The sequence below is a fragment of the Mirounga leonina genome, unplaced genomic scaffold (assembly GCF_011800145.1).
Source record: "Mirounga leonina isolate KUSES-001 unplaced genomic scaffold, KU_Mleo_1.0 Mir_82, whole genome shotgun sequence".
NCBI lineage: Eukaryota > Metazoa > Chordata > Mammalia > Carnivora > Phocidae > Mirounga > Mirounga leonina.
Window position 1 is genome coordinate 55022536 of NW_023270825.1, and position 15739 is coordinate 55038274.

Consider the following 15739-nt stretch of genomic DNA (forward strand, 5'->3'; position numbering starts at 1 on the left):
GAAGGTGAGCCTGACTGATGGGATCCCACCTTGAACATTCTCAGAGCACACTGGACTTCTTGTGTCATAACAATCTGCATACATGCAAACCAACTCTATTTCTTTAATGCCAATACCAGTATCAGACACATAATACCTAAGTGGTGCTCAACAAATTGAATCCATGAATTTCAAAGTATCTTCCTCCCTGCTACTCTGTACATTCAACAAGGACAACAATCATATCAACAAGGGCAACAATCGTATCTCTCTTGTTTACTGTTGGATCTTCAGATCTTAACACTATTTCTGGTACCTGTAGAATGTTATCTATAAATACTTATTGAATAAACAAATCAGGAAGTTAAAGATACAGCACCCAACCACAGAAAAAGAGGACCAGTTTAGAATTGTTTCATTTTATGTATTCTGATAAATGGTTTCACTGATACCTTAGTGAGAAAGAAGTAAATATTCTTAAGGAGAAATGAGGGATAAAAGGAACTTAAAATTAGAGTCAAGATTCAAAAACTCAGAATTGAGAGACCAAATAAGCCGCACTCTTGACAGAACAGTCTCTGCACAGTGCTTAGATCCTCTGTGCAACAAAATATTAACTCAGCAATATTGAAATAAGTTATCAGTCAAATGTCACTAAAATCAAGAATGCTGAATACTGAGAAAACATTATTTTTTATCTGCAATAAATAAAATCAGCTTCTAATATACAGCATGCATAAACAGAAATTTTAAGTATATTTCATTGTTTCTCTTTTAAAGTTTTTTTTAAGATTTTATTTATTTATTTGACACACAGAGAGAGAGAGAGAGAGCACAAGCAGGGGACCGGCAGGCAGAGGGAGAAGTAGGCTCCCCGCTGAGCAGGGAGCCCGGTGCGGGCTAGATTCCAGGACCTTGGGATCATGAACTGAGCCACCCAGGCGCCCCTCATTGTTTCTCTTTTAAAAAAGGGAAAAATATATACAATTTCAACCGATATACAAAGGGGCTTTTAACCTAGTATTCTTTACTCCAATCACTGAAATTACAAGATTGTTTAATGCATCAAAAAGTATCACTATAAGACAATATTCACTAATGAACCATTCACTTATAGAATCAATCCCATTCAAATCTCTCTTTCCACTTCACACCAGTATAGATAGATGGTCAGAGAGATCAATAGAGAGAGCTACATCTTTGACCATGCTGTCAACTTCTTTATCATTACTCTCACATTACAAACATGTTGCATATCTATAGTAAACTGCAATTTCATTTATAAAAATTAGGATTTCATGAATTCTATGAATGATGTGGAATAACTGCTAGAATCAAATGCATAGACAAAAGAGGATCTCACAGGATAAAACTTGATAAATGAAAAAAATATCTACAAGAATGCTTCAAAAAAACAAAGATTTAAAAAGGTCCTTAGGAAAATTAATTAAAAAAAAAAGCCCCAGTTTGGTTTTGGTGTGCTTTTTTGTCTTTTCCTTTTTTTTTCCTGCCCACTTCCTCAACCCCCCCCGCCCCTCCCCCCAAAAAAATTAACCTCCTGGGAGGGGGAAATAGGCAGTGATTGCTAATAGATATAGAGTGTCTTTGGGGAGAGAGGAAAAAAAGTTCTGGAATTAGATAGTGGTGATGGTTGTGCAACCTTGTGATTATAATAAAAACCACTAAATTGTACACTTCAAAAGGGTGACACACAGTATTTGAATTATATCTCAATAAAAAAGTGGAAAAGAAATTTTAAGAAATTAACTTCCTTAGAATTATGCTGTTTAAGTTAAATGTGAAATAAAAACTATCCATTTATGCTATTGATAACTATTATTTGAAAATGTACCTCGGAATGGTAAGATTTGAGTGTTTTTCTTACTCTAGGAATATGCATAGTTGTAATTATTTATTTTGTTGTTGTTAAAAATAGCCTCCAAAAGTTGAGTTCCAAAAGTTGTTAAGATTTAACTTTACAGGGCGCCTGGGTGTCTCAGTCAGTTAAGCGTCTGCCTTCAGCTCAGGTCATGATCCTGGAGTCCTGCATTGGGCTCCCTGCTCAGTGGGGAGCCTACTTCTCCCTCTGCCCTTCACACACTCATGCTCCCTCTCTCACTCTCTCTCAAATAAATAAATAAAATCTTTAAAAAAAAGTTTAGCTTCTAAATAAAATCTTAAAAAAAAAAAAAAGGCGAGGGGGGCCGCACGTGGGTGGCTCAGTCAGATAAGCATCTGCTTTTGGCTGTCATGATCCCAGGATCCTAGGATCAAGCTATCTGCTCAGTAGGGAGTCTGCTTCTCCCTCTCCTTCTGCCTCCCTCTATCTTTCACTCTCTGTCAAATGAATAAATAAAATCTTAAAAAAAAAAAAAGTTTAGCTTCATACTTCTGTACAAAATTCAAATAATACTTTAATCTCTGTTAATGTGGAATTCAGTGGTATTTTCTTTCCCTATTATCAATTTTCTAGACTGGTGTAGCAGGACCTCCTATATACTTCTGTTTTGTTTTGTTTTATTTAGTTTTTTAATAAATTGGAATAAATTAGAAAACATAATTTTATCTTCAAGTTACATTAAGATGATAGAAAAAAGTTAATTCTTTTTTGATTTAAAGATCCAATCTTTCATCTATCCATCTTTCACCTTTCAGGGCCAACTTTGTGCTGGTTGTCCAATGAATTATTACACGTACAAAGCAAAAAAGTGTCAAGGTCTATAAAAGGATAAAATTGAAAATCATTTGACCCTCCTACCTGGAGGAAACCACCATCTACTTTTTTGTGTGTATGTATACTTCCAATGCTAACTCAAAACTCCAATCTCCAGAAACATAGAGTTGTGAACTTAAATAAAACCCAGAATGAAACATCCTTTATCATGGAAGTGAAATTTACCTATTACTTTAGATTAAATTAAATATTTAAGTTTTATAAATAGTTTTCCTTTAAAAAGTTGCAATATAAGGCAGAGAAGGAACTCTGAAGCAATTGAGCACTGTTTGGTATTTCATATTGTTAAGGAAATGCTCTTTAAGAGGCAGATATTCAGTTTGTTTTAAACAGTGCAAACAATATTCTAGATAAGCTTGGTTGCTAAATTTCTACAATTTATTTAAAAAATAAGTTTGTAAATATTGATATTTTTGTTGACTTATCCAATATATAACATCTAGCATGTAGTTTCATTATTTAGAATATTCATTTTTAATTTTATTTGATCTATAACAATAATGGCTATTTAAACCCTATATTTAAGCTTTTTATTATTATGAATTATTACACGTACAAAGCAAAAAAGTGTCAAGGTCTATAAAAGGATAAAATTGAAAATCATTTGACCCTCCTACCGGGAGGAAACCACCATCTACTTTTTTGTGTGTATGTATACTTCCAAAGAATGTTAATTTATAAATATGCATTTATGTGCATCTGAATACATGTAGGTATATTTTTTATAGACCCCATAACTTCTATTCTTATGTAACCATATATATTGGACCGCTTTCTTTATCAACAAATATAGATCTATTTCAGTTATTTAAAGAGCAGCACAATATTTCGTTAAGAAACCTGCCCATTATTGATAAATACTTAGGCTGTACAGTATTTTATAAAATATGTTTTTGCTATTATAAATCACACTGCAATAAACTTTCTTGTAATGTACCTTTGACCTGCATAACTACATCTGCGAGATAAATTTCAAAGCCATACTTTGATCCTATCCTTTAACAACACTGAAGTACTCTGTAACGAAAAGCACTCTGCAATTGTACTCTCCTCTCTGATTCATTAATGTATCTCTAAGTATCCATCACTTAATCATGATGAAGATAATACAGCAATCTATATCTTAGGAAAATTTGAATGCAAATACTAGCAAAGAGTATATCCTTAGAGGTGCTTCATTAAAAATTAAACTGGCGACTGAATAAACTGTAATTAAGATCTTTTATCTGGAATTAGCCAATTTTTAGAACTAAGACAAACAAAAAAGGAAAAAAGTATCAGAAGGACATTCTTTATTGATTCAAACAAAAGAACAAAAGAAAAAATGAAGAAAATTATAAGTCTGTATATGTGTGAACTGTGAGAGAACTGATATAAAAAGGTACCATGATTCTGTTATTTGTTCCTTTGTTTTTGCTTTGTTGTTTTACCTTTAGTTGGACCTTATACTCCAATTAAAGTTGCCAGCAGTGATGGAGAGTAACAAGACTTCATAATTCAACCACTGTTTAATCAAAATGTCACTTTGGTCTGTCACTGGTTATACTTCAAAAAGCTCAGGGTTACCTCAATTAAAAGTGAGTCTCAGCACTTTGCAGATTTCATGCAGAATCATACAATGAGTGCTCTGCTCAGATTGAAAAAGACAGGGAAGAGAGTGCTATTTTTATATCTTTTGCTATATTCTATTTTTGCTGATAACCATCTAGCTCAATGTTTTTTCCTCTATAGAATCACCTGAAGAGGTTGCAAAGAGGTTACATCACATTCTCCTTGTTCACAATTATGAACAATCTAGTGTTGATTTTAATTAAATAATAGCAATGATACTTCCACAAAAGGATTAACTGCAGGAAAACTAACCAGTCATTCAAATTTCAGTCCACACTGACTGATTAAAAGTGCAATGTCTTGGACTATACTTAAAATTACAAAATATGCTTTTTTTTTTTTTTTTTTTTTCTTGAGGTTCCCTCAAAATACGCCACTTCAGCATGTGGACTATTTTGAGCTGAAGGCAGACCCGGAGGGCTCAAGAGAAAATTTTGTCCTTCCTTTAACTACACAAAAGAATCTAAATTGGAGGTCTTTCCCAGAATAGAGGTTATTACCAAAGATTATTTTTATCTGAGTGACTCACCGATATGGCAGGGAAAATATCTGATTACCAAACATCTGCTCTTCTTATTAGTGCTATGTGAATTGCATTCCTTCCCTCTGAGGTTCCACACCTCTACCCTTTCTCCCTAGTTCAAAATGACATATATACCTCATTTTGCCTGGCTGTCTTTGGAATTTCCATGTCTGTGTGAATTCCTGGTACATACAACATTAAATTTGATTTTCTCCTGTTAATCTGTCTCATGTCAATTTGATTCTCAGTCCAGCTGGAAGGACCTAGAAGAGGACAGGAAATTCTTGCTCCCCAACAAAATTATTTCAAACCTTGGCTAGATGAAGCTAGAGATATTTGATATTAAAATATTTTACATATAGTGGCCAGGAACCATTTCCTTATTGGTAATTTAGGAACTTCTTGTGCCTATATAATTGATTAAACTAGTCACATTCCACTAGAGGAAACAGGAATATTGGCTAACCACACTACATTATTTTCTTCACAGGCTGCCACCAACTTCTCAACGAAGAATGCAGAGTTGTGATTTCACTATAATTAGTTAGTAAATTTTAGGGTATGCTAGCCAAAACTGACTACAAAAGGGATGTTTCTATCTCTACTATATTGAAATAAACTAAAATGAAGGCAAATATCCAACCTTTAAAGAATGGATGATACCTTAAGAAGCCTGCCCAGGGAAATGAAAATATAATAGAAATATGAGTAGATATTGGGGGTACCTGCCTGGCTGAGTCAGTGGATCATGTGATTTTTTATCTCGGGGTTGTGAGTTTGAGCCCCATTTTGGGTGTAGAGATTACTTAAAAATAAAATCTTAAAAAAAATATGAGTACATATTGCTTACAGTTACCAATTAAGGCTAGAGAGTGAGAGCTACATTTTTTCTTTATGAATTTTATAATAAAGACACTGAAAATTGATTATTAAAACCATTTAATAGAGGGTCCCTATACCAGTAACTGCATTATGTTGAGTTCCCTAAAAAACACAGGTGTGTTTGATTACTTCTCTGATGGACCACTTAATAGGAACTCAAACACACAGGCATTTTTTTCAAAATCCCCACAGGTATTAATTTTAGCCATTTTATTTTTCAAATGGAGGTTTCTTTATTTAATGACCATAGGAACACTGCAGTCCTGAGGGAACAGCAATGAGCCTTTAAGGAGATGGAAGGCTGAGTTTGAACAGTTGGGCTGACCCTATGCTGAAGCAGTGTCTCTCAAACTGACCCGGCTCACCCCAAGCCAGGGGTTTATAACTTCCTTCTTTCAACTGAAAGCCTACCAGAGAATCAGTACAAAATGATGGCCTGTCCCAGTTAAAACTCAGTTCATTATTACGGCCTATAACATTTAAATTAAATTATAGTAGAAAGAAAGTTGGTCAGAAAATACGGATTTAGTCTTACCCAAAAAAGTGCACAATTTTAAGAAATGCATAAATCATAATGGAGAATGCTACACTTCAGAAGGCTGAAAAACACCATGAAAACAAATGCAAAGTTACAATTATTCAGGATCTGTGTGATCTCTGCTTTACAAAGAGAAAAAGAAAAAGAAGCTACCTGAGACTTTTAAAATTTATATTTAAATTCAGTCATTGTGATTTTCTTTCTTATAATTTTACTACACGTTATTTGACAATGAATAAAAGATGATTATTTTTCTACAACCATGTATCCAAGGATTTATTCACATTCTTCTTTTAAAGTGTGATAATTGCTAGCAGTACAATATATAGCCTGCATATTAATAACGATTTGGTATTTGATAAAAATAAACAATTTATGTGTGTTTGTGTATGAATAGTCTCTTACTGTTTTATTATAGTAAAATGAAGTCTGACTTACGTATATATTACAGGTGTTATTTAACTTCTCCATGATTAATAGACAGATGCAATTTTCTTTAGCTAAATTCTATTAGAGCCATTCATTTTATTAATCTTTTACTTTTTATTTATTTTTTACAAGATTTTATTCTTAAGTAATCTCTGCACCCAACTTGAGGCTGGAACCCACAACCCTGAGGATCAGGCATTGCATGCTCCACCGACTGAGCCAGCTGGGTGCCTGTAAAGCCATTCATTTTAAAGATTTTATAGTGGGATGATGGCTTGACCACTTTTAATTTGTTGCCACAAAATAACAAAACTTGCTAAGAAATCTTAAAGCAAGGGGAGAATTTGTCACCCCAAAATAAGCCTCTTTGGCATAAAGATTAATTTAGGTTGATTACTTTTAAGAAATAGTAGACTCAGGAAAGGCTCTAAAAACCAAGTAGAAGTCACCCTTTTGTAACAGACATTCAAATTTATAAGAGAAGTCTCCATTTGTAAGGGTGTCTTCTTTTCTGTACCAGGGAGAGGAGGATTAACTAATTCTCTAAAAATTCTTATCAATAGTGGAAGAGGCACAATCTACATATCAACCATACCCATAACAACCATTATTGTGTTTTGTCTGGTAATCTCCCCCAACTGGTTTCCCCTCCCCTCTAATATCTTTTTTTTGGGGGGGGGTCTTTAGTTGGAGATGGTATTTAAGGTGATGGCTTGGGTGCCTGAGTGGCTCAGTCGTTAAGCGTCTGCCTTCGGTTCAGGTCATGATCCCGGGGTCCTTGGATCCAGCCCCACATCGGGCTCCCTGCTCAGCAGGAAGCCTGCTTCTCCCTCTCTCACTCCCCCTGCTTGTGTTCCCTCTTTCGCTGTGTCTCTCTCTGTCAAATAAATAAATAAGATCTTTAAAAAAATAAATAAAGTGATGGCTTGGGCCATTTAGAGGAGTTATTCAGTTTTTCTGGGTATCTTCTACGTATACAGGAGGTATACATGTTGTTAAATTTCTGTTTTTCTCCTGTTTATCTGTATTTTTATTATGAGGCAGGGGGTGGGGAGTTTAGCCAAGAATCTTGAAGGGTAGAGGGAAAATTATTTTTCCTCCCCTACAAGTTTGGTGGCCACTGAAGGGACATGCTGAGACACCATACTCACTCTGGAGTCTGTAGATGGGATCCTGGAAATTGATACATATCATGCTAAGAAAATAAATCTTTATGTACATTGCAACATGCAGCAGATGGAATATGTACTTGGCTATTTTAGTATTCACTAGCAGAAATTTCAAATGATTAGTACAACATACATTACCTACCTTATATTAAACTCTAAAATCACAGAAAGATATAGCAATAAGAAAATGTAAATAAAATAGTTCATATTTGATATATTCCAGGGAGACTTTCAAATTCATTGGGCAACACCTCCATAGAAAATATTTATGTGAACTTGACTTGCATTCCTATGCATCCTCTCACAAATGTTTCTCTTTAACTAAAAGTAAAAACACTGAATTGGACTGCATTCATTTTGTAACTATGTATTTTTTACAAATAAATAATAATCAGAAAGTTATGAAGCCATTATAATTATACTGCCCCATGGTCTACACCCTGCACCTTATTATACCTGTAACAGTATGTCAAATGCCTGTAGAATAATTTGATACATAAATGAGAACATTATTAAATAAAATGAGGGTGTATAAAGTCCCAGAATAAAGTAATTGTGCAATCTAGATTCAATTTACAGAAGAAATGAATAGTAAATATGAGTCACTGAAACATAATTAGAAGGTAACATAAAATCTTGGAGGAATTCTGAACCAAACCAAGCCCAAAAAGCAACTTAGAGAAACAAAGACAAATTCTCCCTTGGACTTTAGGTGAATAGCATGATCTCTAGCATAAGAGGACAGCCCTTTCAGAGAAGCTTCTCTAATGCAGTGATAAATAGGTACAGTAGTAAATAGGCAAATCAAAATTAATTCCCATATACATTCAGCCATGTTAAGAAACACGTTAGGAAAGGGAGTTTTGAGGAAATTTGAGGCATTTGAGGAATCAGCAAATACTTCCAGAAGTTTAAGAAAGGAATGTATTCTTTTTCAAAAGTCCAAGAATCCATAGGTATGGGGCAGCATGCCTAGATCTTGTAGATATGTAACAAATATTTTTTTGAAAGTATAAAAAAGGGAGTGGGGAAGGGCACCTGGGTGGTGCAGTCAGTTAAGCATCTGATTCTTGGTTTTGGCTGAGGTCATGATCTCAGTGTTCTGAGATGGAACCCCACCTGGGGTTCCACACTCAGCAGGGAGTCTGCTTCTCTCCCTCCCCTTCTACTCCTCCCCCTACTCGCGTGAGCCTTCTCTCTCTCTCTCAAATAAATAAACAAATATATTTTTTAAAGATTTTATTTATTTATTTGAGAGAGAGAGAATGAGAGAGAGCAAGCACATGAGAGGGGGGAGGGTCAGAGGGAGAAGCAGACTCCCTGCCGAGCAGGGAGCCCGATGCGGGACTCGATCCAGGGACTCCAGGATCTTGACCTGAGCCGAAGGCAGTCGCTTTAACCAACTGAGCCACCCAGGCGAATATTTTTAAAGGAGGGGTGGGGAAAGAGACAGGTTTGTCTTCCAAAATAGGCATAATGGCTGGCTATATCCCATTACCCAAAGGTGTGTCTCAGTTATCTATTCCTGCCCCATAACTTAGTGGATTAAAATAATAAGCATTTTATTTGTTCATGATTTGTAAGTCATCAATTTGAGCTAGTTCTTCTGCCGGTCTCATTTGTGGTCATTCCTGTGACTATAATTACCTGGAAGCTCAATTATATGTGGTTGCTGAAAGGAGGCCTCATTCGCATGTCTTGCCACTGGTGCTGGCTGTCAGCCGGGCCACTTGTTTCCAGCAGGGGACCCTTCTTCACATGATAGTAACATTTTTTTTCCAGGAGGGCAAGAGTGAGGGGTATATGATCTCTGGAGGATTCAGCTTGGAAGATATACCACATCTGCCACTTCCTGCCAAAGCAAGTTGCAAGGCAAGTCCAGATTCAGGGGGAAGGCAAATAGACATCTACTCTTGATGGGAATACCTGTAATGAATTTGTGGCCATATTGAGTTCACCAGAGGAAGTAAGAAAGTAAATCACAGATGGGCACACACTACAGGGCTTAATCTAGAAATGGTCTGTTCTGCCAACAAATATATCTATGCTTAAGCATCAGATTTTGGCTGACTGTCAGGCCCCTCTGTCATTGAAATAACAGCATAGAAATCTGGATTCAAGACGACAAAATGAATTTGTTATTTGACTTTTTTTCTGGCCCTGTCTCAAAGGAAGGAGGTAACTGGAGGTATAGACTGAAGCACTCATTAATGACAATAACAGCTGCACAAATAACATAGTAATGGGAATAAGAGGTAAGTGGAATGCAGAGCACAATTAGACAAATGCAAACATTTTAATGATAAATGATCATTAATGATCTCCAAGTTCCACTTGATCCTAACATTTACAGAATTCTCTGATTCTTCTGTACTAGGAAAAGTGCTACAGGGAACAATTATTTATTAATTACTTAAGATATACCAGCTAGTTTACACTGGCTTGCAATACACTTTTGCAGATGGGAATTGGAAATTAGAAAGAGTAAATCACCCAAAATCACACAGTCTAGTTTCGCAAAAAACATTTAAGATATACTTATATCCCAGACCCAGGATCAAACATTTCTCCAAACAAATAGCTACCAAATCCCCTAATCAGTAACCATAAAGTCTTTCATAAACTTCCAGATATAAAATATGGTAATTCACAGAGTACCATAAAGGAAAAGAAATTAAGAATAAGGTACATATCCAGAGGATGGCCCTACTCCTTGATGAAGGTTAAAAACACATTTATGTAAGTCAACAGAAAACAGCTTTAAGAGGCAGCTGAAAATGGATGTCTCCTAAGTACAGCAGATACAGCCTTTTTAGAATCAGAAGTATTTGAATTTGTATTTTAGCCCTATCATCTATTAGTCATATAATCTTGGACAAGTAAGTTAACTGCCCTCAGCCTCAACTTGCTCCTCCAAAAAGAGGAATATAATAACACCTAAGTTGTAGGTAGGATTAGAAGAAAGTAAAAACCAACAGTGCCTGGCACAGAGAATATCTCAGAAAATTTACTTATGATGAGATCATCATCTATTATATTTATTATCCAAGATATATTAGAATTTTTCAGTACTTTCCATATAAACTACATGAAGGAAAACTCCCGCTTTCCTTAGCAGAGGAGGTCTTGGAATGTTATTCATCCTCAGGCTCTTAGTTCACAAAGATAGCTAACAATCTTGTCATTTTGTTGATAAGTTCCCATCACTGAGTTAAAAAAGAAAACACACCCACTGAAACAGTTTGCTATGTGAGAGCAAGGAAATTAAAAAAAAATCAATGAAAAATCATACACAGACAGGAAAGAAAAGAAGTTGGGGAAATTATCATATCAGTACAAACTGCCTTAAACATGCCATTGGTTCCTAAGGGCTTTCCACAATCACTAACATATACAACAAAGACCTGAAATAGTTAAGAAACGGTTAACTATTTAGAATTAGTGAGTCAATTTTAATAACTATTAGCATTGGCATTAAAAGTAAAACTTTTGAAAGAAACATTTTAAACATGATGCCTAAAAAGAATAACATTCAAGGCTATGGAGAATGTTGATATATGAGTTGAAGACTCATCCTGCAAGGATGCCAGACAAAGGGAGTTTTACTGTTATTTCCTTCTGTATTCAGATTATTTTCCCCTTATTAGAAATCGGGTGACCTCATATGGAGGCTGGAGAAACTGCTGGGAGCCTCCATATGAGGTAATTTTATTCCATTATGGAGGAGGTAACACAAACTGACTTGGTAAATAGTCTAGAAATCAGTATCATCTAGGTTTAAGGGTAAATTAAGACGCAAAGACGTAAGAGTATCATCAAGACTAACTCAGGACTAGGGTTGTGTCTCTGAGAGAATATTTGTTTCTCACTCCAGATCACAGTTTCCCCAGAGTGGCTTCTACGCCATTTGGCTTTTGTATCTCAAAGGAGAAACAGTTACTTAGCAGAATAGGGAAGCATGCATTAAATGATGAATAAATGTTTTTAAAAGAATCAAAGAAGCCTTGAGTCATTCTTTTCTAGATCAGAGAGCCCAAGATGCAGCCAGATACTTCCATCACCTTAGGATAAGATGAAAATCTACTCTTCTTATCTTGCTCCATTTCATTGTTTCTCATATACATTACGAATACTACTATAATATTTATGTTACTTTTTCTCTCAATATTTAGTGGAAAAGAATTAAGTAATTTGACCATTATGAGCAAATCATATGATGATAGGCTGAGAAATATGATGTGAAAGTGATCTCAGATATCTTTTTTTTTTTTTTAAGATTTTATTCATTTGAGAGACAGAGACAGAGACAGAGAAAGCACAAGCAGGGGGGAGAGGCAGAGAGATAGGGAGAAGCAGACTCCCCACTGAGTTGGGAGCTGCAACATGGGGCTCGATCCCAGGACCTGGAGATCATGACCTGAGCCGAAGGCAGACGCCCAACCATTTGAGCCAGCCAGGCGCCCCAATCTCAGATATCTTCACTAGTGTCTAGACTCAGAATGGCAAATAATTTTAATCTCGTGACAGAACGTGGATTGATGAGTTGTAGCATCTTAGAGGTAGATGTTAAGGACTCCAATGCCTTGTTCGGGCTCAAAAGGAGAGAAGGCATTGATCAAATAGGTAGTGTGACATGAGTGCTGGATAGACGATTACAGCATAGCATGTATCTGCTTTCCTTGTTCCAAAAGCAAGGAAATAATGGTTCTGCTCAATGCTACGCTAGTCAACCCGCGTGGTTTGCTGGAGTGGCTATCACACTTCCATGTAAGGTGAGAAAAACAAACTGGAGGTAGTGATAAAGACATATGATAGATAACATTTATTGAGTATAAAAGGTAAAGGCCTTGAAATCATGACACATAGAAAACTGTCCCAAATCAGTTTAGGTCTAGTTATGTTTATTTATTTTATTATTTTTCTGTTAAAGATTTTATTTATTTATTTGAGAGAGAAAGGATGAGAGCTGGGAGGGCCAGAGGGAGAAGCAGGGAGAAGCTGAGCAGGGACCCTGATGTGGAGCTCTATCCAGGACTCCTGTCATGGCCTGAGCCAAAGGCTGACGCTTAACCAACTGAGCCACCCAGGCACCCAGGTTGATTTATGTTTCATCATAAACAAAGCAATCATGGATTGGGGATCTCAAGTAACCCAGTTTAAATATTTGAGGTACTGTCATTGGGAATTAGACTTATTGTGTGTCCCTCCTCCCATATTAAAATTAATTACAAGCCAAGGATGTCAGATGTTCGGCTCAACTCCAAAAATAAATTTGTAATATGCCTATACAAGAATGGAATAATCCAGTTTAGGTGGAGTGATTTTAGAATAACTGAAGATACTCAAGCTTAGTCAAGATGACCACTTGGCAGGGATGCTTTAGATAAAATTTAAATTTGAACAGAAGTCAGAGTAACCCAGAGAGTTTATGATGCCAGACCCATCAAGGGGTAAAATGAATTTAAATTTGAATGTCTTGGGTAAATCATGCACTCACCAGTGTACCAAAGATCCTTCAACCTATAATTTCTTTAACCCAGCCAGATTTCCTGTTTTGTTTTGTTTTGTTTTTTTACACTACATTTACATTTTTACATTTACATCTGCTTGGTTTCTGAAGAGAGTGGACTGTGTGGTGCTTGGTTTGGATGAGCTTTAGCATTCCCTGGAGCCCTGAGGGTCTAGGATCCCAAGCATAGGCTTTGACATCATCCAATTACTACCCCTTTAGTTTTCTCATTTACCCTCAGGATAGCTAATAATGAAATGATAATGATGATGGTAATGATAGCAGTTAAGTGTCTTTTATTATTAGCTTCATCTTATAGGTGAGGACACTAAGGCTGAGAGAGGTTACAAGACTTGCTCAAGGTTACATAAGCCTAAAACATAGGTTTGTGAAATCCCAAAGTTCATGCTTCTAACTACTGCACAACATCAACCTCCATAAAACACAGTAACAATTTCCAAATGTCCTCTTCTCTTTTACTACAAAGCAAAAAATATCAAAATAGAATAGAAAAAAAATATCAGTTACTTTCAAGCTTATGTATTTGTTTACATCTTTCCTGTTACTAAGACAATAAGTTCCTTGAAGTCAGGATTCAATGTCTCGTTATAGGTTGTTAAAGTGCCTGACATTTGAACAGTCAATGCATGGCAAATATCCTACATAATTCTTATAAATAACCCTTAAATTTCAATGTAAAGGTAGGCACATTTCTATTAAATGAGACACGTGAAATTAAAATATTTGTGAATAGTAGTGATATAACAGTATCCATGTAGAAAAAAGCGTATGTACTCCTCTATGCAGCGTTCACTATTGCCATGTAAATAGTATGCATTTATTTTATTTTATTTTATTATGTTATGTTAATCACCATACATTACATCATTAGTTTTTGATGTAGTGTTCCATGATTCATTGTTTGCCTATAACACCCAGTGCTCCATGCAGAACGTGCCCTCTTTAATACCCATCACCAGGCTAACCCATCCCCCCCGAAACCCTCAGTTTGTTTCTCAGAGTCCATAGTCTCTCATGGTTCGTCTCTCCCTCCGATTCCCCCCCCTTCATTTTTCCCTTCCTGTTATCTTCTTCTTCTTCTTCTTCTTTTTTTTTTTTAACATATAATGTATTATTTGTTTCAGAGGTACAGGTCTGTGATTCAACAGTCTTACACAATTCACAGCGCTCACCATAGTACATACCCTCCCCAATGTTGTTAATACAAATGCTTTAACACTAATAAATCCACATAAATCATTTAATAACCTAATTTTAATACCATTGAAAAAATAACAAAAAGAGGTAATGACTAAGAAAATACCACAGCCTGGGCGCCTGGGTGGCTCAGTTGGTTAAGCAACTGCCTTCGGCTCAGGTCATGATCCTGGAGTCCCTGGATCGAGTCCCTAGATCGAGTCCCGCATCGGGCTCCCTGCTAAGCAGGGAGTCTGCTTCTCCCTCTGACCCTCCCCCCTCTCATGTGCTCTCTCTCGTTCTCTCTCTCAAATAAATAAATAAAATCTTTAAAAAAAAAAAAGAAAATACCACAGCCTGTATTTCCAAAGAAGAGAAAGTTTTCATAACAGAGTTGATATGTTCCCAGTACTAAATCACTTTAATGCAAATATCCTATAACTTTGGAAGCAACACCACTAAGATTCATGAAAAACCTACTTCAAGACAGGAAATGGGAAGTCAACATGGGGAACGGAATGCAGGGAGCGACTGAGAATGCATCCTTCAGGTCTCTTTAGTATTTCCTCAAAAGAGCTGCACAGGGCAAAGTAAGAATAGAGTAATATAACAACTCTGTTTTGGCTTCTATCTCTGGTTAAATACACTAGTTATAATTGAGTATATATTGAGCTAATTAGCGTTTTCTTTCTGTCTTTTTCCAAGAATTCAGAAACTGTTTCCAGAGTTGGAAATAAAAAGATCCTACAACTTTATATGTTTATCTTATTACTTCTTTTCTAGACCCTTTCTGCTATAAAATCTAAAGTAGATTCAATATCAGATGGTAATTCTGCAATTGTTCTTCATAACATCAAATTCAAAATATTTCTTTGGAAGGTTTTTTAAAGCAATGAATTGCATATATGCTCCCACAAAGAAAAGAATAACATGAGGTTTACGGTTAGACAGATTTCTTATATAAAAAGATATATATTATCTAGGAAGACACAAATTAATCAATTCACATTTTCATCCCAATGTGACCAAGTTTGTAACTTAATAAAAATAGGCCATCAAAGCCAATTTCTGAGAAACCTTACTGATATAGCTTGTAGTGTAATAATAAAGCCCTTTCATGTGGTTTACTTGGTATCAGCAAGATGATAGTGCATTTATGTAACCATGT

At 35.8% G+C, this 15739-nt stretch overlaps 1 protein-coding gene across 1 annotated transcript in view; it reads right to left on the reverse strand.

Moving 5' to 3' along the window:
* LRFN5 (leucine rich repeat and fibronectin type III domain containing 5) overlaps window positions 1–15739 on the reverse strand; it is a 256511-nt gene that overhangs the window by 234884 nt on the left and 5888 nt on the right. The window lies entirely within an intron of this gene.